This window comes from Chiloscyllium punctatum, chromosome 46 (assembly GCF_047496795.1).
Source record: "Chiloscyllium punctatum isolate Juve2018m chromosome 46, sChiPun1.3, whole genome shotgun sequence".
Taxonomy (NCBI): domain Eukaryota; kingdom Metazoa; phylum Chordata; class Chondrichthyes; order Orectolobiformes; family Hemiscylliidae; genus Chiloscyllium; species Chiloscyllium punctatum.
Window position 1 is genome coordinate 33,772,783 of NC_092784.1, and position 21,524 is coordinate 33,794,306.

The following is a 21,524-nucleotide window of genomic DNA, read 5'->3' on the forward strand; positions in this document are numbered from 1 at the left end:
ACTGGTGGGGTCAGGTCTGTCACCGTAGAACACTGGGGTACAGTGCTGGTGGGGATAGGTCTGTCAGTGTATAACACTGGGGTACAGTACAGGTGGGGACAGGTCTGTCACTGTATAACACTGGGGTACAGTGCTGGTGGGGACAGGTCTGTCACTGTAGAACACTGGGGTACAGTACTGGTGGGGTCAGGTCTGTCACTGTATAACACTGGGGTACAGTGCTGGTGGGGACAGGTCTGTCACTGTAGAACACTGGGGTACAGTACTGGTGGGGTCAGGTCTGTAACTGTAGAACACTGGGGTACAATACTGTTGGGTGCAGGTGTGTCACTGTATAACACTGGTGTCCAGTACTGGTGGGGACATGTCTGTCACTGTATAACACTGTTGTACAGTACTGGTGGGGACGGGTCTGTCACTGTATGACACTGTTGTACAGTACTGGTGGGGACGGGTCTGTCACTGTATGACACTGTTGTACAGTACTGGTGGGGATAGGTGTGTCACTTTATAACACTGGGGTACAGTACTGGTGGGGACAGATCTGTCACTGTATAACACTGGTGGACAGTACTGGTAGGGACAGGTCTGTCACTATATAACACTGGGGGACAGTACTGGTGGGGACAGGTCTGTCACTATATAACACTGGGGGACAGTACTGGTGGGGACAGGTCTGTCACTGTATAACACTGGGGGACAGTACTGGTGTGGACAGGTCTGTCACTGTATAACACTGGGGTACAGTACTGGTGGGGACAGGTCTGTCAGTGTGGAACAGTGGACACTGTGCTCCTGATTTTTTGGTGAGAATTGTCGAGTTGGAAGTTGATTCCGTTTCTCTGACTTGTTGTGATATTATTATCATTAATTAAAGAAAACAATTTCCTCCCCCCTCCCCAGCCATAGTCCCACCCTTACAGCCTATTATTGAATTGTTGGAGAACAGGCACCACATGTTTACTTAGCCCGTCCTGCCATTTCCGTCTGTGTGGGAGAGTCTATTGTTTCACTTGCTGGTTCCCTTCCCATACCGAACTTACGTTGTTTGTGGTCATTGAGAATTGCTTTTACTCTGACTCACAGCCTCTCAACATGGTCAATCGATGAAGACATCTGATGATTAATCTCCATATCTCCACCTCCCCCTGCTAATTGTTAGGTCAAGATAGCTCATTACGTTGTAGTTGTGAACTTTGGAGCAGATTACCCTCAGCATTGAGCTCTGAGGGTGACCGAGTCAAAAGGACAGAGTAACATCGCGTTTGGCATTGCCATAGTGAATTGGTCACACGGCCAGAGAATGATGGTTGAGAATCATACAATCCAGGGCACTCAGATCCATGAGAAACATCCCACTCCCACCCATCGCCTCCCCTAACACTGTATCCCTGCATCTCCCATGGCCAATTCACCTACCTGCACGTGTTTGGACAGTGGGAGGAAACCGGAGCACCCAGAGGAAACCCACACAGACCCGGCTTTGGATAGGGTAAACAGACAAGGTATTTTCCCTGGGGTGGGGGAGTCCAGAACTAGAGGGCATAGGTTTAGCGTGAGAGGGGAAAGATATAAAATAGACCTAAGGGGCAACTTTTTCATGCAAAGGGTGGTACGTGTATGGAATGAGCTGCCAGAGGATGTGGTGGAGGCTGATACAATTGCAACATTTAAGAGGCATTTGGATGGGTATATGAATAGGAAGGGTTTGGAGGGATATAGGCCAGGTGCTGGCAGGTGGGACTAGATTGGGTTGGGATATCTGGTCGGCATGGACGGGTTGGACCGAAGGGTCTGTTTCCCTGCTGTACATCTCTATGACTCTAATATACAAATTTGCCTGAAGGTGATATCCAACACAGGTCCCTGGTGCTGTCCAGCAGAATCGAGGAACTGTGTCACCCGTTAAACGCAAATGTGGACCTGACCGTGTTCCCCTTCCCTGTGGGGTAATCCCCACCGTCCTGGGACATTATTGTCCAACAGGAAAGCATGCTCAGTGTGAGGGATGATGGGTCGAGAGTCAGTTTAATGCTGGAAAGTTTGGCCAGTCACCATTCTCCTTCACTGGTGAGAACCTTTGAAGGTTAAACTTGAACCAAACTCTTCAAAGCCAAGAGAGGAGACCACAGCAAAGGAGTGAGGGAGGGAGGGGGAACTCAATGCAGAAAACTTCCTGTCACTGATCAATCTGTAACCTGATAGCGACTGATCATTATGGAAGATAGTTAAACAAATTGCATCAGGGTTTTGGTTAGAATTGTGTAGTTTGGAACCTACCCAACATTCAAAATAATTCTAACAATCGAATCACCCACCACTCCTTCTCCCAAACTGAAGCCAATGTTTAACCCCATGTTGTTGAGACAAGTTCTGGACACAAAAGGTTCTGTTTTTTTATCCCGGTGGCCTTCAGTGTTTTTCTGCTAACTGTCCCCCACTCTCCCACGGTCCCCTGTCATGGCAAAGCCAGAACGACCCCTCACATCCACTTCCTGTTTATACCCACCCCCTCACCGTCCCACCACAACCCACCGCAACACGGCATTCTCCACTGGAAGCTCATCGTCATCCCCATCCCATCCCCATTCCCAACCCAAACTCCATCCCCAAACCCATCCCCATCTCCATCCCCAAACCCATCCCAATCTCCATCCCCAAACCCATCCCAATCTCCATCCCCAATCTCCATCTCCATCTCCAACCCCATCCCCATCCCCAAACCCATCCCCATCTCCATCCCCAAACCCATCCCAATCTCCATCCCCATCTCCATCCCCAAACCCATCCCAATCTCCATCTCCATCTCCAACCCCATCCCCATCCCCAAACCCATCCCCATCTCCATCCCCAAACCCATCCCAATCTCCATCCCCATCTCCATCCCCAAACCCATCCCCATCCCCAGCTCCATCCCCATCCCCATCCCCATCCCCATCCCATCCCCATCCCCATCCCCATCCCCATCCCATCCCCATCTCCATCCCCATCCCCATCCCAATCCCCAAACCCATCCCCATCCCAATCTCCATCCCCATCCCCATCCCCATCCCCATGCCCATCCCAATCTCCATCCCATCCCATCCCCATCCCCATCCCCATGCCCATCCCAATCTCCATCCCCATCTCCATCCCCATCCCCATGCCCATCCCAATCTCCATCCCATCCCCATCCCAATCTCCATCCCCATCCCAATCCCCATCCCCATGCCCATCCAAATCTCCATCCCATCCCCATCCCCATCTCTATCCCCAAACCCATCCCCATCCCAATCTCCATCCCCATCCCCATCCCCATCTTCATCCCCATGCCCACCCTAATCTCCACCTCCAAACCCATCCCCATCCCCATCTCCATCCCCAAACCCATCCCAATCTCCTTCCTCATGCCAATCCCAAACTCCATCCCCATCCCATCCCCATCCCCATCCCCATCCCCATCCCATCCCCATCTCCATCCCCATCCCCATCCCCATCCCCATCCCAATCCCCAAACCCATCCCCATCCCAATCTCCATCCCCATCCCCATCCCCATGCCCATCCCAATCTCCATCCCATCCCCATCCCCATCCCCATCCCCATGCCCATCCCAATCTCCATCCCCATCTCCATCCCCATCCCCATGCCCATCCCAATCTCCATCCCATCCCCATCCCAATCTCCATCCCCATCCCCATCCCCATCCCCATGCCCATCCCAATCTCCATCCCATCCCCATCCCCATCTCTATCCCCAAACCCATCCCCATCCCAATCTCCATCCCCATCCCCATCCCCATCTTCATCCCCATGCCCACCCCAATCTCCACCTCCAAACCCATCCCCATCCCCATCTCCATCCCCAAACCCATCCCAATCTCCTTCCTCATGCCAATCCCAAACTCCATCCCCACCCCATCCCCATCCCTATCCCCATCCCCATCCCAAACTCCATCCCCAAACCCATTCCAATCTCCATCCCCAAACCCATCCCAAACTCCATCCCCAAACCCATCCCATCCCCATCCCCATCCCATCCACATCCCCAAGCCCATCCCCATCCCCATCCCCATCCCCATCCCATCCCCATCCCCATCCCCATCCCCATCCCCATCCCCATCCCCATCCCTATCCCCATCCCCATCCCAAACTCCATCCCCAAACCCATTCCAATCTCCATCCCCAAACCCATCCCAAACTCCATCCCCAAACCCATCCCATCCCCATCCCCATCCCATCCCCATCCCCAAGCCCATCCCCATCCCCATCCCCATCCCCATCCCCATCTCCATCCCCAAACTCCATCCTCATCCCCATCCCCATGCCCATCCCCATCCCCATCCCCATCCCCATCTCCATCCCCAAACTCCATCCTCATTCCCATCCCCATCCCCATCCCCAAACTCCATCCTCATCCCCATCCCCATCTCCATCCCCATCCCCATCCCCATCCCCATCCCCATCCCCATCCCCATCTCCATCCCCATCCCCATCCCCATCCCCATCCCCATTCCCATCCCTATCCCCATCCCCATCCCAAACTCCATCCCCAAACCCATTCCAATCTCCATCCCCAAACCCATCCCAAACTCCATCCCCAAACCCATCCCATCCCCATCCCCATCCCATCCCCATCCCCAAGCCCATCCCCATCCCCATCCCCATCCCCATCCCCATCTCCATCCCCAAACCCATCCCCATGCCCATCCCCATCCCCATCCCCATCCCCATCCCCATCCCTATCTCCATCCCCAAACTCCATCCTCATCCCCATCCCCATGCACATGCCCATCCCAAACTCCATCCCCATCCCCATCTCCATCCCCATCCCCATCTCCATCCCCAAACTCCATCCTCATTCCCATCCCCAAGCCCATCCCCATCCCCATCCCCATCCCCATCCCCATCTCCATCCCCATCTCCATCCCCATCCCCATCTCCATCCCCAAACTCCATCCCCATCCCCATCCCCATCCCCATCCCCATCCCCATCTCCATCCCCATCTCCATCCCCATCCCCATCTCCATCCCCAAACTCCATCCTCATCCCCATCCCCATCTCCATCCCCATCCCCATCTCCATCCCCATTCCCATCCCCATCCCCATCCCCATCCCCATCTCCATCCCCATGCCCATCCCCCTCTCCATCTCCATCTCCATCCCCATCCCCATCCCCATCCCCATCCCCATCCCCATCCCCATCCCCATCCCCATCCCCATCCCCATCCCCATCTCCATCCCCATGCCCATCCCCCTCTCCATCTCCATCCCCATCCCCATCCCCATCCCCATCCCCATCCCCATCCCCATCCCCATCCCCATCCCCATCCCCATCCCCATCCCCATCCCCATCCCCATCTCCATCCCCATCCCCATCCCCATCCCCATCCCCATCCCCATCCACATCCCAAACTCCATCCCCATCCCCATCCCATCCCCATCCCCATCCCCATCCCCATCCCCATCCCATCCCCAAACCCATCCCAATCCCCATCCCAATCCCCAAACCCATCCCCATCCCATCCCCATCCCCATCCCCATCCCCATCCCATCCCCATCCCCATCCCCATCCCATCCCCATCCCCATCCCCATCCCCATCCCATCCCATCCCCATCCCCATCCCCATCCCCATCCCCATCCCCATCCCCATCCCATCCCCATCCCCATCCCCATCCCCAAACCCATCCCCCTCTCCATCCCCATCCCCATCCCCATCCCCATGCCCATCCCAATCTCCACCTCCATCCCCATCCCTATGCCCATCCCAAACACCTTCCCCAAACCCACCCCCATTCACATCCACATTCCAATATCCATCCCCATCATCATCCCCCACCATCATCCCCATTCCCATCCCAAACACCATCCCCATCTCCATCCCCATGCCCATCCTCATTCACATCCCCATCCCCATCCCCAAACGCCATCCCCATCCCCATCCCCATCACATGCCCAACACAAACTCCATCCCCAAACCCATCCCTATTCCCATCCCCATCCCATCACCATTCTCATCCCCCATCATCATCCCCATGCCCATCCCAAATGCCATCCCCAAACTCCATTCCCATCCCCAATCCTTATCCCAAACTCCATCCCCAAACCTATCCCTATGCTCATCCCCATGCCCATCGCAAACTCCATCCCCAAACCCATCCCCATTCCCATCCCCAATCCTCATCCCAAACTCCAACTCCAAACTCATTCCCATTCCCATCCTATCCCCAACCCCATTCCTATCCCAAACTCCATCCCAATCCCCATCCCCAATCCCCATTCCAGACTACATCCCCACGTCCATTCCCATCCCAATTTCCATCCTCATTCCCATTCTCATCCCCAACCCCATCCCAAACTCCATCCCATTTCCCATCCCCAAACCCACTTTGTCCCAGATAACTGACAATATTCCCAGCAGGAGGCGAGAGGATCGCTTGGGGAAGCCGACTCAAAGCCAGGTCCCGGGCTGCTCAGGAATCAGAGCAAGTGGAGCAAAGGAGAGAAAGAGAGGTGGGAAAAGAGAGAAACAGAAAGGGAGTAATGAGACAAAGAGCAATGAAAAGATGGAAGTGAAAAGCAAGAGAAAAAGAGAGAGAAAGGTGAAATGGAGAATGGGGAAGATCGAGAGGAGAACAGAAAGAGAGGAGAAGGTTTGAGAGAAAAGGACGGAGTGAGAACGGAGAAAGAAAGGGAGGAATGAGGGAAGGAAACAGTGAGGGAAAGAGAGGGAGAAGACAGGTAAAGTGTAGAGTGAGAGAGAAAAAGGTCAACAGAGAGCAAGAGAAAGAAAAAGAAAGAAAATAAGGTATGTGAGAGACAGAGAGAGAGACAGAGAGAAGGAAGGAATTAGCAGAAGTCAGAAAGAAAGAGGGGGAGAAGGAAAGAATAAGAGAGAAAGATAGAGAAAATTAAAGGAAGGTGAAAGGGAAAGAAAAGGAGAGACAGAGAAAGGGAGGGGGAATAAGAGAGAAAAGAGGGGCCGAGAGAGAAAGTGAAACAGAACTGACATGAACTCTTATCAAAGCCAGCAGCAGCATTTTAGTGAGAGAGACAAACTCCTGCCTACCGTCAGGGAGCACACATTCTGGAAGTGACCTCCACTTGTGTGTAAGAAGGAGTCAGTCAATAAACGATGCAGGAAGCTCCAGAGTCAGTGTATAACTCAGAGAGCGTACAGCTGCAATTCCTCACCACACTCTGTCAAACTGCTCCTGAAATAGCCAGCTGTTGCTGGACTGTGGGAGAGAGGTTTCGTCTGTCCCAGGAACAGCCAGGAGAGAGTGTGGGGGCCTAGTTGGAGAAAATACCACCCACCAGTCAATCACCATGACGAAGGAGGGATTGTCTGAGCTGGACACGACTCCCAATGTTAAACCAAGTCCCCAGTGCCCTCCCAGATCAGCACAACAGAGGTGTAGCACTCTGAGGAGAGGAGGGGATACACTGTCAGTGTCCCAGAAACTTTCAATCCTACAGGCACGGCCACCAAAGCTGATCAAATTTCGTTTGTTGAGTGTGCAGAGGGTTTCAGCTCCCACACCATAATAAAGGAGGAAAGGTCCTGGAGTCAATGATTCAGGACCAAATGATGAAGTGGGAAGATGAGGCCAAATTTAATTGGCATCAACTTTGTGAGGAGTTCAGGGACGACTGGATAGGGGAGTTGTCATGGATATTGTCCACATGGACTCACAGAATCCACTGGTTCGGGTTACTGAGATGGGGTGGTTGGTAAACCTCAGGGAGCACGCTATGGGAAGGGTAAGTTAGGATACGCGAGGTGATTCTGACATCAGGATAAAGCCCAGCCATCAGCAGCAAGGGAATATCGACAGTGGGCGGGCTGGAGTGAACACATTGAGAGGGATTGTCTCAGCACAGAAACAGGAAACATCTGAATGTGGGGATGGTCACTGATCGAACATCATTATGGTCTGTTTAGGAATCATCATCCGGGGAAGCTCACTGGGACGGTCAGTGTCAGCTCACTGTGATGGTCAGTATCAGCTCACTGTGACGGTCAGTGTCAGCTCACTGTGATGGTCAGTGTCAGCTCAATGTGACGGTCAGTATCAGCTCACTGTGATGGTCAGTATCAGCTCACTGTGATGGTCAGTATCAACTCACTGTGACGGTCAGTATCAGCTCACTGTGATGGTCAGTGTCAGCTCACTGTGACGGTCAGTATCAGCTCACTGTGATGGTCAGTATCAGCTCAATGGGACGGTCAGTGTCAGCTCACTGTGATGGTCAGTGTCAGCTCACTGTGACGGTCAGTATCAGCTCACTGTGATGGTCAGTATCAGCTCACTGTGATGGTCAGTATCAGCTCACTGTGACGGTCAGTGTCAGCTCACAGTGATGGTCAGTGCCAGCTCACTGTGACGGTCAGTATCAGCTCACTGTGATGGTCAGTATCAGCTCACTGTGACGGTCAGTATCAGCTCACTGTGACGGTCAGTGTCAGCTCACAGTGATGGTCAGTGCCAGCTCACTGTGAGGGTCAGTATCAGCTCACTGTGACGGTCAGTGTCAGCTCACTGTGACGGTCAGTGTCAGCTCACTGTGATGGTCAGAGACAGCTCAATGTGACGGTCAGTGTCAGCTCACTGTGATGGTCAGTGTCAGCTCAATGTGACGGTCAGTGTCAGCTCACTGTGATGGTCAGTATCAGCTCACTGTGACGGTCAGTGACAGCTCAATGTGACGGTCAGTGTCAGCTCACTGTGATGGTCAGTGACAGCTCAATGTGACGGTCAGTGTCAGCTCACTGTGACGGTCAGTGTCAGCTCACTGTGATGGTCAGTATCAGCTCACTGTGCTGGTCAGTGTCAGCTCACTGTGATGGTCAGTGACAGCTCAATGTGACGGTCAGTATCAGCTCACTGTGATGGTCAGTGTCAGCTCACTGTGATGGTCAGTGACAGCTCAATGTGACGGTCAGTGTCAGCTCACTGTGACGGTCAGTATCAGCTCACTGTGATGGTCAGTATCAGCTCACTGTGACGGTAAGTGTCAGCTCACTCTGACGGTCAGTGTCAGCTCACTGTGACGGTCAGTATCAGCTCACTGTGACGGTCAGTGTCAGCTCACTCTGACGGTCAGTATCAGCTCACTGTGATGGTCAGTGACAGCTCACTGTGATGGTCAGTATCAGCTCACTGTGATGGTCAGTGTCAGCTCACTGTGATGGTCAGTATCAGCTCACTGTGATGGTCAGTGTCAGGTCACTGTGATGGTCAGTATCAGCTCACTGTGACGGTCAGTATCAGCTCACTGTGATGGTCAGTATCAGCTCACTGTGACGGTCAGTATCAGCTCATTGTGATGGTCAGTATCAGCTCACTGTGATGGTCAGTGTCAGCTCACTGTGATGGTCAGTATCAACTCACTGTGATGGTCAGTATCAGCTCACTGTGATGGTCAGTGTCAGGTCACTGTGATGGTCAGTATCAGCTCACTGTGATGGTCAGTATCAGCTCACTGTGATGATCAGTATCAGCTCACTGTGATGGTCAGTATCAGCTCACTGTGATGGTCAGTGTCAGCTCACTGTAATGATCAGTATCAGCTCACTGTGACGGTCAGTGTCAGCTCACTGTGATGGTCAGTATCAGCTCACTGTGACGGTCAGTGTCAGCTCACTGTGACGGTCAGTATCAGCTCACTGTGACGGTCAGTATCAGCTCACTGTGATGGTCAGTGTCAGCTCACTGTGATGGTCAGTATCAGATCACTGTGACGGTCAGTGTCAGCTCACAGTGATGGTCAGTATCAGCTCACTGTGTCGGTCAGTATCAGCTCACTGTGATGGTCAGTATCAGCTCACTGTGATGGTCAGTGTCAGCTCACTGTGATGGTCAGTATCAGCTCACTGTGATGGTCAGTATCAGCTCACTGTGACGGTCAGTATCCGCTCACTGTGATGGTCAGTATCAGGTCACTGTGACGGTCAGTATCAGCTCACTGTGATGGTCAGTATCAGCTCACTGTGACGGTCAGTATCAGCTCACTGTGATGGTCAGTGTCAGCTCACTGTGATGGTCAGTATCAGCTCACTGTGACGGTCAGTATCAGCTCACTGTGACGGTCAGTGTCAGCTCACTGTGATGGTCAGTATCAGCTCACTGTGACGGTCAGTATCAGCTCACTGTGATGGACAGTATCAGCTCACTGTGATGGTCAGTATCAGCTCACTGTGATGGTCAGTGTCAGCTCACTGTGATGGTCAGTATCAGCTCACTGTGATGGTCAGTATCAGCTCACTGTGACGGTCAGTGTCAGCTCACTGTGATGGTCAGTATCCGCTCACTGTAACGGTCAGTGACAGCTCACTGTGATGGTCAGTGTCAGCTCACTGTGACGGTCAGTGTCAGCTCACTGTGATGGTCAGTGTCAGCTCACTGTGACGGTCAGTGTCAGCTCACTGTGATGGTCAGTATCAGCTCACTGTGATGGTCAGTGACAGCTCACTGTGATGGTCAGTGTCAGCTCACTGTGACGGTCAGTGTCAGCTCACTGTGATGGTCAGTATCAGCTCACTGTGATGGTCAGTATCATCTCACTGTGATGGTCAGTGTCAGCTCACTGTGACGGTCAGTATCAGCTCACTGTGATGGTCAGTATCAGTCTACTCTGACGGTCAGTGTCAGCTCACTCTGATGGTCAGTATCAGCTCACTGTGACGGTCAGTATCAGCTCACTGTGATGGTCAGTATCAGCTCACTGCGATGGTCAGTGTCAGCTCACTGTGACGGTCAGTATCAGCTCACTGTGATGGTCAGTATCAGCTCACTGTGACGGTCAGTGTCAGCTCACTGTGACGGTCAGTGTCAGCTCACTGTGATGGTCAGTATCAGCTCACTGTGATGGTCAGTATCAGCTCTCTGTGATGGTCAGTATCAGCTCACTGTGACGGTCAGTGTCAGCTCACTCTGACGGTCAGTGTCAGCTCACTGTGACGGTCAGTGTCAGCTCACTGTGACGGTCAGTGTCAGCTCACTGTGACGGTCAGTATCAGCTCACTGTGATGGTCAGTATCAGCTCACTGTGACGGTCAGTGTCAGCTCACTGTGATGGTCAGTATCAGCTCACTGTGATGGTCAGTATCAGCTCACTGTGACGGTCAGTGTGAGCTCACTCTGACGGTCAGTGTCAGCTCACTGTGACGGTCAGTGTCAGCTCACTGTGACGGTCAGTATCAGCTCACTGTGATGGTCAGTATCAGCTCACTGCGATGGTCAGTATCAGCTCACTGTGATGGTCAGTATCATCTCACTGTGACGGTCAGTGTCAGCTCACTGTGATGGTCAGTGTCAGCTCACTGTGATGGTCAGTGACAGCTCACTGTGATGGTCAGTATCAGCTCACTGTGATGGTCAGTATCAGCTCACTGTGATGGTCAGTGACAGCTCACTGTGACGGTCAGTATCAGCTCACTGTGATGGTCAGTGTCAGCTCACTGTGATGGTCAGTATCAGCTCACTGTGACGGTCAGTGTCAGCTCACTGTGACGGTCAGTATCAGCTCACTGTGACGGTCAGTGTCAGCTCACTGTGACGGTCAGTATCAGCTCACTGTCACGGTCAGTATCAGCTCACTGTGATGGTCAGTGACAGCTCACTGTGATGGTCAGTATCAGCTCACTGTGACGGTCAGTGACAGCTCACTGTGATGGTCAGTATCAGCTCACTGTCACGGTCAGTATCAGCTCACTGTGATGGTCAGTGACAGCTCACTGTGATGGTCAGTATCAGCTCACTGTGACGGTCAGTGACAGCTCACTGTGATGGTCAGTGTCAGCTCACTGTGACGGTCAGTATCAGCTCACTGTGACGGTCAGTGTCAGCTCACTGCGACGGTCAGTGTCAGCTCACTCTGACGGTCAGTATCAGCTCACGGTGATGGTCAGTGTAAGCTCAATGTGATGGTCAGTATCAGCTCACTGTGATGGTCAGTGACAGCTCACTGTGATGGTCAGTATCAGCTCACTGTGATGGTCAGTATCAGCTCACTGTGATGGTCAGTGTCAGCTCACTGTGACGGTCAGTATCAGCTCACTGTGATGGTCAGTGTCAGCTCACTGTGACGGTCAGTGTCAGCTCACTGTGACGGTCAGTATCAGCTCACTGTGATGGTCAGTGACAGCTCACTGTGACGGTCAGTATCAGCTCACTGTGATGGTCAGTGACAGCTCACTGTGATGGTCAGTGACAGCTCACTGTGATGGTCAGTATCAGCTCACTGTGACGGTCAGTGACAGCTCACTGTGATGGTCAGTGTCCGCTCACTGTGACGGTCAGTATCAGCTCACTGTGATGGTCAGTGTCAGCTCACTGTGATGGTCAGTATCAGCTCACTGTGATGGTCAGTGTCAGCTCACTGTGACGGTCAGTGTCAGCTCACTGTGATGGTCAGTGTCAGCTCACTGTGATGGTCAGTGTCAGCTCACTGTGACGGTCAGTATCAGCTCACTGCTACGGTCAGTGTCAGCTCACTCTGACGGTCAGTATCAGCTCACGGTGATGGTCAGTGTAAGCTCAATGTGATGGTCAGTATCAGCTCACGGTGATGGTCAGTGTAAGCTCACTGTGATGGTCAGTGACAGCTCACTGTGATGGTCAGTATCAGCTCACTGTGATGGTCAGTATCAGCTCACTGTGATGGTCAGTGTCAGCTCACTGTGACGGTGAGAATCAGCTCACTGTGATGGTCAGTATCAGCTCACTGTGACGGTCAGTGTCAGCTCACTGTGACGTTCAGTATCAGCTCACTGTGATGGTCAGTATCAGCTCACTGTGATGGTCAGTGTCAGCTCACTGTGAAGGTCAGTGTCAGCTCACTGTGACGGTCAGTGTCAGCTCACTGTGATGGTCAGTGACAGCTCACTGTGACGGTCAGTATCAGTTCACTGTGATGGTCAGTATCAGCTCACTGCGATGGTCAGTGCCAGCTCACTGTGACGGTCAGTATCAGCTCACTGTGATGGTCAGTATCAGCTCACTGTGACGGTCAGTGTCAGCTCACTGTGATGGTCAGTGTCAGCTCCCTGTGACGGTCAGTGTCAGCTCACTGTGACGGTCAGTATCAGCTCACTGTGATGGTCAGTATCAGCTCACTGTGATGGTCAGTGTCAGCTCACTGTGACGGTCAGTATCAGCTCACTGTGACGGTCAGTGTCAGCTCACTGTGACGGTCAGTGTCAGCTCACTGTGATGGTCAGTATCAGCTCACTGTGATGGTCAGTGTCAGCTCACTGTGATGGTCAGTGTCAGCTCACTGTGACGGTCAGTATCAGCTCACTGTGATGGTCAGTGTCAGCTCACTGTGACGGTCAGTGTCAGCTCACTGTGATGGTCAGTATCAGCTCACTGTGATGGTCAGTGCTAGCTCACTTTGATGGTCAGTATCAGCTCATTGTGACGGTCAGTATCAGCTCACTGTGATGGTCAGTGTCAGCTCACTGTGACGGTCAGTATCAGCTCAGTGTGACGGTCAGTGTCAGCTCACTGTGACGGTCAGTGTCAGCTCACTGTGATGGTCAGTATCAGCTCTCTGTGACGGTCAGTATCAGCTCACTGTGATGGTCAGTGTCAGCTCACTGTGACGGTCAGTGTCAGCTCACTGTGATGGTCAGTGACAGCTCACTGTGATGGTCAGTATCAGCTCACTGTGATGGTCAGTGCTAGCTCACTTTGATGGTCAGTATCAGCTCATTGTGACGGTCAGTATCAGCTCACTGTGATGGTCAGTGTCAAGTCACTGTGACGGTCAGTGTCAGCTCACTCTGACGGTAAGTGTCAGCTCACTGTGACGGTCAGTGTCAGCTCACTGTGACGGTCAGTATCAGCTCACTGCGATGGTCAGTATCAGCTCACTGCGATGGTCAGTATCAGCTCACTGTGATGGTCAGTGTCAGCTCACTGTGATGGTCAGTGACAGCTCACTGTGATGGTCAGTATCAGCTCACTGTGATGGTCAGTATCAGCTCACTGTGTTTGTCAGTGACAGCTCACTGTGACGGTCAGTATCAGCTCACTGTGATGGTCAGTGTCAGCTCACTGTGATGGTCAGTATCAGCTCACTGTGACGGTCAGTGTCAGCTCACTGTGACGGTCAGTGTCAGCTCACTGTGACGGTCAGTATCAGCTCACTGTGACGGTCAGTATCAGCTCACTGTGATGGTCAGTGACAGCTCACTGTGATGGTCAGTGTCAGCTCACTGTGACGGTCAGTATCAGCTCACTGTGATGGTCAGTGACAGCTCACTGTGATGGTCAGTATCAGCTCACTGTGATGGTCAGTGTCAGCTCACTGTGATGGTCAGTATCAGCTCACTGTGATGGTCAGTATCAGCTCACTGCGATGGTCAGTGTCAGCTCACTGTGATGGTCAGTATCAGCTCACTGTGACGGTCAGTGACAGCTCACTGTGATGGTCAGTATTAAATCACTGTGATGGTACGTATCAGCTCACTGTGATGGTCAGTGACAGTTCACTGTGATGGTCAGTGTCAGCTCACTGTGACGGTCAGTATCAGCTCACTGTGATGGTCAGTGACAGCTCACTGTGACGGTCAGTATCAGCTCACTGTGATGGTCAGTGTCAGCTCACTGTGATGGTCAGTATCAGCTCACTGTGATGGTCAGTATCAGCTCATTGTGATGGTCAGTGTCAGAACACTGTGATGGTCAGTATCAGCTCACTGTGACGGTCAGTGACAGCTCACTGTGACGGTCAGTATCAGCTCACTGTGATGGTCAGTATCAGCTCACTCTGTCGGTCAGTGACAGCTCACTGTGATGGTCAGTATCAGCTCACTGTGACGGTCAGTGACAGCTCACTGTGATGGTCAGTGTCAGCTCACTGTGACGGTCAGTATCAGCGCACTGTGACGGTCAGTGTCAGCTCACTGTGACGGTCAGTATCAGCTCACTGTGATGGTCAGTGTCAGCTCACTGTGATGGTCAGTATCAGCTCACTGTGATGGTCAGTGTCAGCTCACTGTGACGGTCAGTATCAGCTCACTGTGACGATCAGTGTCAGCTCACTGCAACGGTCAGTGACAGCTCACTGTGATGGTCAGTGACAGCTCACTGTGATGGTCAGTATCAGCTCACTGTGACGGTCAGTGACAGCTCACTGTGATGGTCAGTGTCAGCTCACTGTGATGGTCAGTATCAGCTCACTGTGATGGTCAGTGTCAGCTCACTGTGACGATCAGTGTCAGCTCACTGCGACGGTCAGTGTCAGCTCACTCTGACGGTCAGTATCAGCTCACGGTGATGGTCAGTGTAAGCTCAATGTGATGGTCAGTATCAGCTCACTGTGATGGTCAGTGACAGCTCACTGTGATGGTCAGTATCAGCTCACTGTGATGGTCAGTATCAGCTCACTGTGATGGTCAGTGTCAGCTCACTGTGACGGTCAGTATCAGCTCACTGTGATGGTCAGTATCAGCTCACTGTGATGGTCAGTGTCAGCTCACTGTGAAGGTCAGTGTCAGCTCACTGTGACGGTCAGTGTCAGCTCACTGTGATGGTCAGTGACAGCTCACTGTGACGGTCAGTATCAGCTCACTGCGATGGTCAGTGACAGCTCACTGTGACGGTCAGTATCAGCTCACTGCGATGGTCAGTGACAGCTCACTGTGATGGTCAGTATCAGCTCACTGTGATGGTCAGTATCAGCTCACTGTGAAGGTCAGTGTCAGCTCACTGTGACGGTCAGTGTCAGCTCACTGTGATGGTCAGTATCAGCTCACTGTGACGGTCAGTATCAGCTCACTGTGACGGTCAGTGTCAGCTCACTGTGACGGTCAGTGTCAGCTCACTGTGATGGTCAGTGTCAGCTCACTGTGACGGTCAGTATCAGCTCACTGTGATGGTCAGTTTCAGCTCACTGTGATGGTCAGTATCAGCTCACTGTGATGGTCAGTATCAGCTCACTGCGATGGTCATTGTCAGCTCACTGTGACGGTCAGTATCAGCTCACTGTGATGGTCAGTATCAGCTGACTGTGACGGTCAGTGTCAGCTCACTGTGATGGTCAGTGTCAGCTCACTGTGACGGTCAGTGTCAGCTCACTGTGACGGTCAGTATCAGCTCACTGTGACGGTCAGTATCAGCTCACTGTGACGGTCAGTGTCAGCTCACTGTGATGGTCAGTGTCAGCTCACTGTGACGGTCAGTATCAGCTCACTGTGATGGTCAGTGTCAGCTCACTGTGACGGTCAGTGTCAGCTCACTGTGATGGTCAGTGTCAGCTCACTGTGATGGTCAGTGTCAGCTCACTGTGACGGTCAGTATCAGCTCACTGTGATGGTCAGTGTCAGCTCACTGTGACGGTCAGTGTCAGCTCACTGTGATGGTCAGTATCAGCTCACTGTGATGGTCAGTGCTAGCTCACTTTGATGGTCAGTATCAGCTCACTGTGATGGTCAGTGTCAGCTCACTGTGACGGTCAGTATCAGCTCAGTGTGACGGTCAGTGTCAGCTCACTGTGACGGTCAGTATCAGCTCACTGTGACGGTCAGTATCAGCTCACTGTGATGGTCAGTGACAGCTCACTGTGATGGTCAGTGACAGCTCACTGTGATGGTCAGTGTCAGCTCACTGTGATGGTCAGTGACAGCTCACTGTGATGGTCAGTGTCAGCTCACTGTGACGGTCAGTGACAGCTCACTGTGACGGTCAGTGACAGCTCACTGTGACGGTCAGTATCAGCTCACTGTGATGGTCAGTGTCAGCTCACTGTGACGGTCAGTGTCAGCTCACTGTGACGGTCAGTGACAGCTCACTGTGATGGTCAGTGTCAGCTCACTGTGATGGTCAGTGTCAGCTCACTGTGATGGTCAGTGACAGCTCACTGTGATGGTCACTATCAGCTCACTGTGATGGTCAGTATCAGCTCACTGTGATGGTCAGTGTCAGCTCACTGTGATGGTCAGTATCAGCTCACTGTGATGGTCAGTGTCAGCTCACTGTGATGGTCAGTGACAGCTCACTGTGATGGTGAGTATCAGCTCACTGTGACGGTCAGTGTCAGCTCACTGTGATGGTCAGTGTCAGCTCACTGTGATGGTCAGTGACAGCTCACTGTGATGGTGCGTATCAGCTCACTGTGATGGTCAGTATCAGCTCACTGTGATGGTCAGTGACAGCTCACTGTGATGGTGCGTATCAGCTCACTGTGATGGTCAGTATCAGCTCACTGTGACGGTCAGTATCAGCTCGCTGTGACGGTCAGTGTCAGCTCACTGTGATGGTCAGTGACAGCTCACTGTGATGGTGAGTATCAGCTCACTGTGACGGTCAGTGTCAGCTCACTGTGATGGTCAGTGTCAGCTCACTGTGATGGTCAGTGACAGCTCACTGTGATGGTCACTATCAGCTCACTGTGATGGTCAGTATCAGCTCACTGTGATGGTCAGTGTCAGCTCACTGTGATGGTCAGTGTCAGCTCACTGTGACGGTCAGTATCAGCTCACTGTGATGGTCAGTGACAGCTCACTGTGACGGTCAGTATCAGCTCACTGTGACGGTCAGTGTCAGCTCACTGTGATGGTCAGTGTCAGCTCACTGTGATGGTCAGTGACAGCTCACTGTGATGGTCAGTATCAGCTCACTGTGATGGTCAGTGTCAGCTCACTGTGATGGTCAGTGACAGCTCACTGTGATGGTGCGTATCAGCTCACTGTGATGGTCAGTATCAGCTCACTGTGACGGTCAGTATCAGCTCGCTGTGACGGTCAGTGTCAGCTCACTGTGACGGTCAGTGTCAGCTCACTGTGATGGTCAGTGACAGCTCACTGTGATGGTGCGTATCAGCTCACTGTGACGGTCAGTATCAGCTCACTGTGATGGTCAGTGTCAGCTCACTGTGATGGTCAGTATCAGCTCACTGTGACGGTCAGTATCAGCTCACTGTGATGGTCAGTATCAGCTCACTGTGATGGTCAGTGTCAGCTCACTGTGATGGTCAGTATCAGCTCACTGTGATGGTCAGAGTCAGCTCACTGTGATGGTCAGTGACAGCTCACTGTGATGGTCAGTGTCAGCTCACTGTGACGGTCAGTGTCAGCTCACTGTGATGGTCAGTGACAGCTCACTGTGATGGTCAGTATCAGCTCACTGTGATGGTCAGTGTCAGCTCACTGTGACGGTCAGTGTCAGCTCAGTGTGACGGTCAGTGTCAGCTCCCTGTGACGGTCAGAGACAGCTCACTGTGACGGTCAGTGTCAGCTCACTGTGACGGTCAGTGTCAGCTCACTGTGACGGTCAGTATCAGCTCACTGTGACGGTCAGTGTCAGCTCCCTGTGACGGTCAGAGACAGCTCACTGTGACGGTCAGTATCAGCTCACTGTGACGGTCAGTGTCAGCTCACTGTGACGGTCAGTGTCAGCTCACTGTGATGGTCAGTATCAGCTCACTGTGATGGTCAGTATCAGCTCACTGTGACGGTCAGTATCAGCTCACTGTGACGGTCAGTGTCAGCTCACTGTGATGGTCAGTGACAGCTCACTGTGATGGTCAGTGTCAGCTCACTTTGATGGTCAATGTCAGCTCACTTTGATGGTCAATGTCAGCTCACTGTGATGGTCAGTATCAGCTCACTGTGATGGTCAGTATCAGCTCACTGTGATGGTCAGTGTCAGCTCACTGTGATGGTCAGTGACAGCTCACTGTGACGGTCAGTATCAGCTCACTGTGATGGTCAGTGACAGCTCACTGTGACGGTCAGTATCAGCTCACTGTGATGGTCACTATCAGTTCACTGTGACGGTCAGTATCAGCTCACTGTGATGGTCAGTATCAGTGCACTGTGATGGTCAGTGTCAGCTCACTGTGACGGTCAGTGACATCTCACTGTGATGGTCAGTATCAGCTCACTGTGATGGTCAGTGTCAGCTCACTGTGATGGTCAGTGACAGCTCACTGTGACGGTCAGTATCAGCTCACTGTGACGGTCAGTATCAGCTCACTGTGATGGTCAGTATCAGCTCACTGTGATGGTCAATATCAGTTCACTGTGACGGTCAGTATCAGCTCACTGTGATGGTCAGTGTCAGCTCACTGTGACGGTCAGTGACATCTCACTGTGATGGTCAGTGTCAGCTCACTGTGACGGTCAGTGTCAGCTCACTGTGACGGTCAGTGACATCTCACTGTGATGGTCAGTGTCAGCTCACTGTGACGGTCAGAGTCAGCTCACTGTGACGGTCAGTGACATCTCACTGTGATGGTCAGTGACAGCTCACTGTGATGGTCAGTATCAGCGCACTGTGATGGTCAGTGTCAGCTCACTGTGACGGTCAGTGACATCTCACTGTGATGGTCAGTATCAGCTCACTGTGATGGTCAGTGTCAGCTCACTGTGATGGTCAGTGTCAGCTCACTGTGATGGTCAGTGACAGCTCACTGTGACGGTCAGTATCAGCTCACTGTGACGGTCAGTATCAGCTCACTGTGACGGTCAGTATCAGCTCACTGTGATGGTCAGTGTCAGCTCACTGTGACGGTCAGTATCAGCTCACTGTGATGGTCAGTGTCAGCTCACTGTGACGGTCTGTATCAGCTCACTGTGATGGTCAGTGACAGCTCACTGTGACGGTCAGTATCAGCTCACTGAGATGGTCAGTATCAGCTCACTGTGATGGTCAGTATCAGCTCACTGTGATGGTCAGTGTCAGCTCACTGTGACGGTCAGTATCAGCTCACTGTGATGGTCAGTGTCAGCTCACTGTGACGGTCAGTATCAGCTCACTGTGATGGTCAGTGTCAGCTCACTGTGACGGTCTGTATCAGCTCACTGTGATGGTCAGTGTCAGCTCACTGTGACGGTCAGTATCAGCTCACTGTGATGGTCAGTATCAGCTCTCTGTGATGTCAGTATCAGCTCACTGTGACGGTCCGTGTCAGCTCACTCTGACGGTCAGTGTCAGCTCACTGTGACGGTCAGTGTCAGCTCACTGTGATGGTCAGTATCAGCTCACTGTGATGGTCAGTATCAGCTCACTGTGACGGTCAGTGTCAGCTCACTCTGACGGTCAGTGTCAGCTCACTGTGACGGTCAGTGTCAGCTCACTGTGACGGTCAGTATCAGCTCACTGTGATGGTCAGTATCAGCTCACTGCGATGGTCAGTGTCAGCTCACTGTGACGGTCAGTATCAGCTCACTGTGATGGTCAGTATCATCTCACTGTGACGGTCAGTGTAAGCTCACTGTGATGGTCAGTGTCAGCTCACTGTGATGGTCAGTGACAGCTCACTGTGATGGTCAGTATCAGCTCACTGTGATGGTCAGTGACAGCTCACTGTGATGGTCAGTGTCAGCTCACTGTGATGGTCAGTACCAGCTCACTGTGACGGTCAGTGTCAGCTCACTGTGACGGTCAGTATCAGCTCACTGTGACGGTCAGTGTCAGCTCACTGTGACGGTCAGTATCAGCTCACTGTGATGGTCAGTGTCAGCTCACTGTGATGGTCAGTATCAGCTCACTGTGATGGTCAGTATCTGCTCACTGTGATGGTCAGTATCAGCTCACTGTGATGGTCAGTATCAGCTCTCTGTGATGGTCAGTATCAGCTCACTGTGACGGTCAGCGTCAGCTCACTCTGACGGTCAGTGTCAGCTCACTGTGATGGTCAGTATCAGCTCACTGTGATGGTCAGTGACAGCTCAATGTGACGGTCAGTGTCAGCTCACTGTGACGGTCAGTATCAGCTCACTGTGATGGTCAGTATCAGCTCACTGTGACGGTCAGTGTCAGCTCACTGTGATGGTCAGTGTCAGCTCACTGTGATGGTCAGTATCAGCTCACTGTGATGGTCAGTGTCAGCTCACTGTGATGGTCAGTGACAGCTCAATGTGACGGTCAGTGTCAGCTCACTGTGACGGTCAGTATCAGCTCACTGTGATGGTCAGTATCAGCTCACTGCGACGGTCAGTGTCAGCTCACTGTGACGGTCAGTGTCAGCTCACTGTGATGGTCAGTATCAGCTCACTGCGACGGTCAGTGTCAGCTCACTCTGATGGTCAGTGACAGCTCACTGTGATGGTCAGTATCAGCTCACTGTGATGGTCAGTATCAGCTCACTGCGACGGTCAGTGTCAGCTCACTCTGATGGTCAGTGACATCTCACTGTGACGGTCAGTATCAGCTCACTGCGACGGTCAGTGTCAGCTCACTGTGACGGTCAGTATCAGCTCACTGTGATGGTCAGTGTCAGCTCACTGTGATGGTCAGTATCAGCTCACTGTGATGGTCAGTATCTGCTCACTGTGACGGTCAGTATCAGCTCACTGTGATGGTCAGTATCAGCTCTCTGTGATGGTCAGTATCAGCTCACTGTGACGGTCAGCGTCAGCTCACTCTGACGGTCAGTGTCAGCTCACTGTGATGGTCAGTATCAGCTCACTGTGATGGTCAGTGACAGCTCAATGTGACGGTCAGTGTCAGCTCACTGTGACGGTCAGTATCAGCTCACTGTGATGGTCAGTATCAGCTCACTGTGACGGTCAGTGTCAGCTCACTGTGATGG

At 52.5% G+C, this 21,524-nt stretch overlaps 1 protein-coding gene across 1 annotated transcript in view; it reads right to left on the bottom strand.

The window, feature by feature from the left end:
- LOC140467899 (volume-regulated anion channel subunit LRRC8C-like) overlaps positions 1-7,216 on the bottom strand; it is a 217,995-nt gene extending 210,779 nt beyond the window's left edge. The window contains exon 1 of the mRNA XM_072563973.1: positions 7,048-7,216. The gene's annotated coding sequence lies outside the window, so the exon portion shown is untranslated. The remainder of the gene's footprint in view (positions 1-7,047) is intronic.
- Between the last annotated feature and the right edge of the window lie 14,308 nt (positions 7,217-21,524).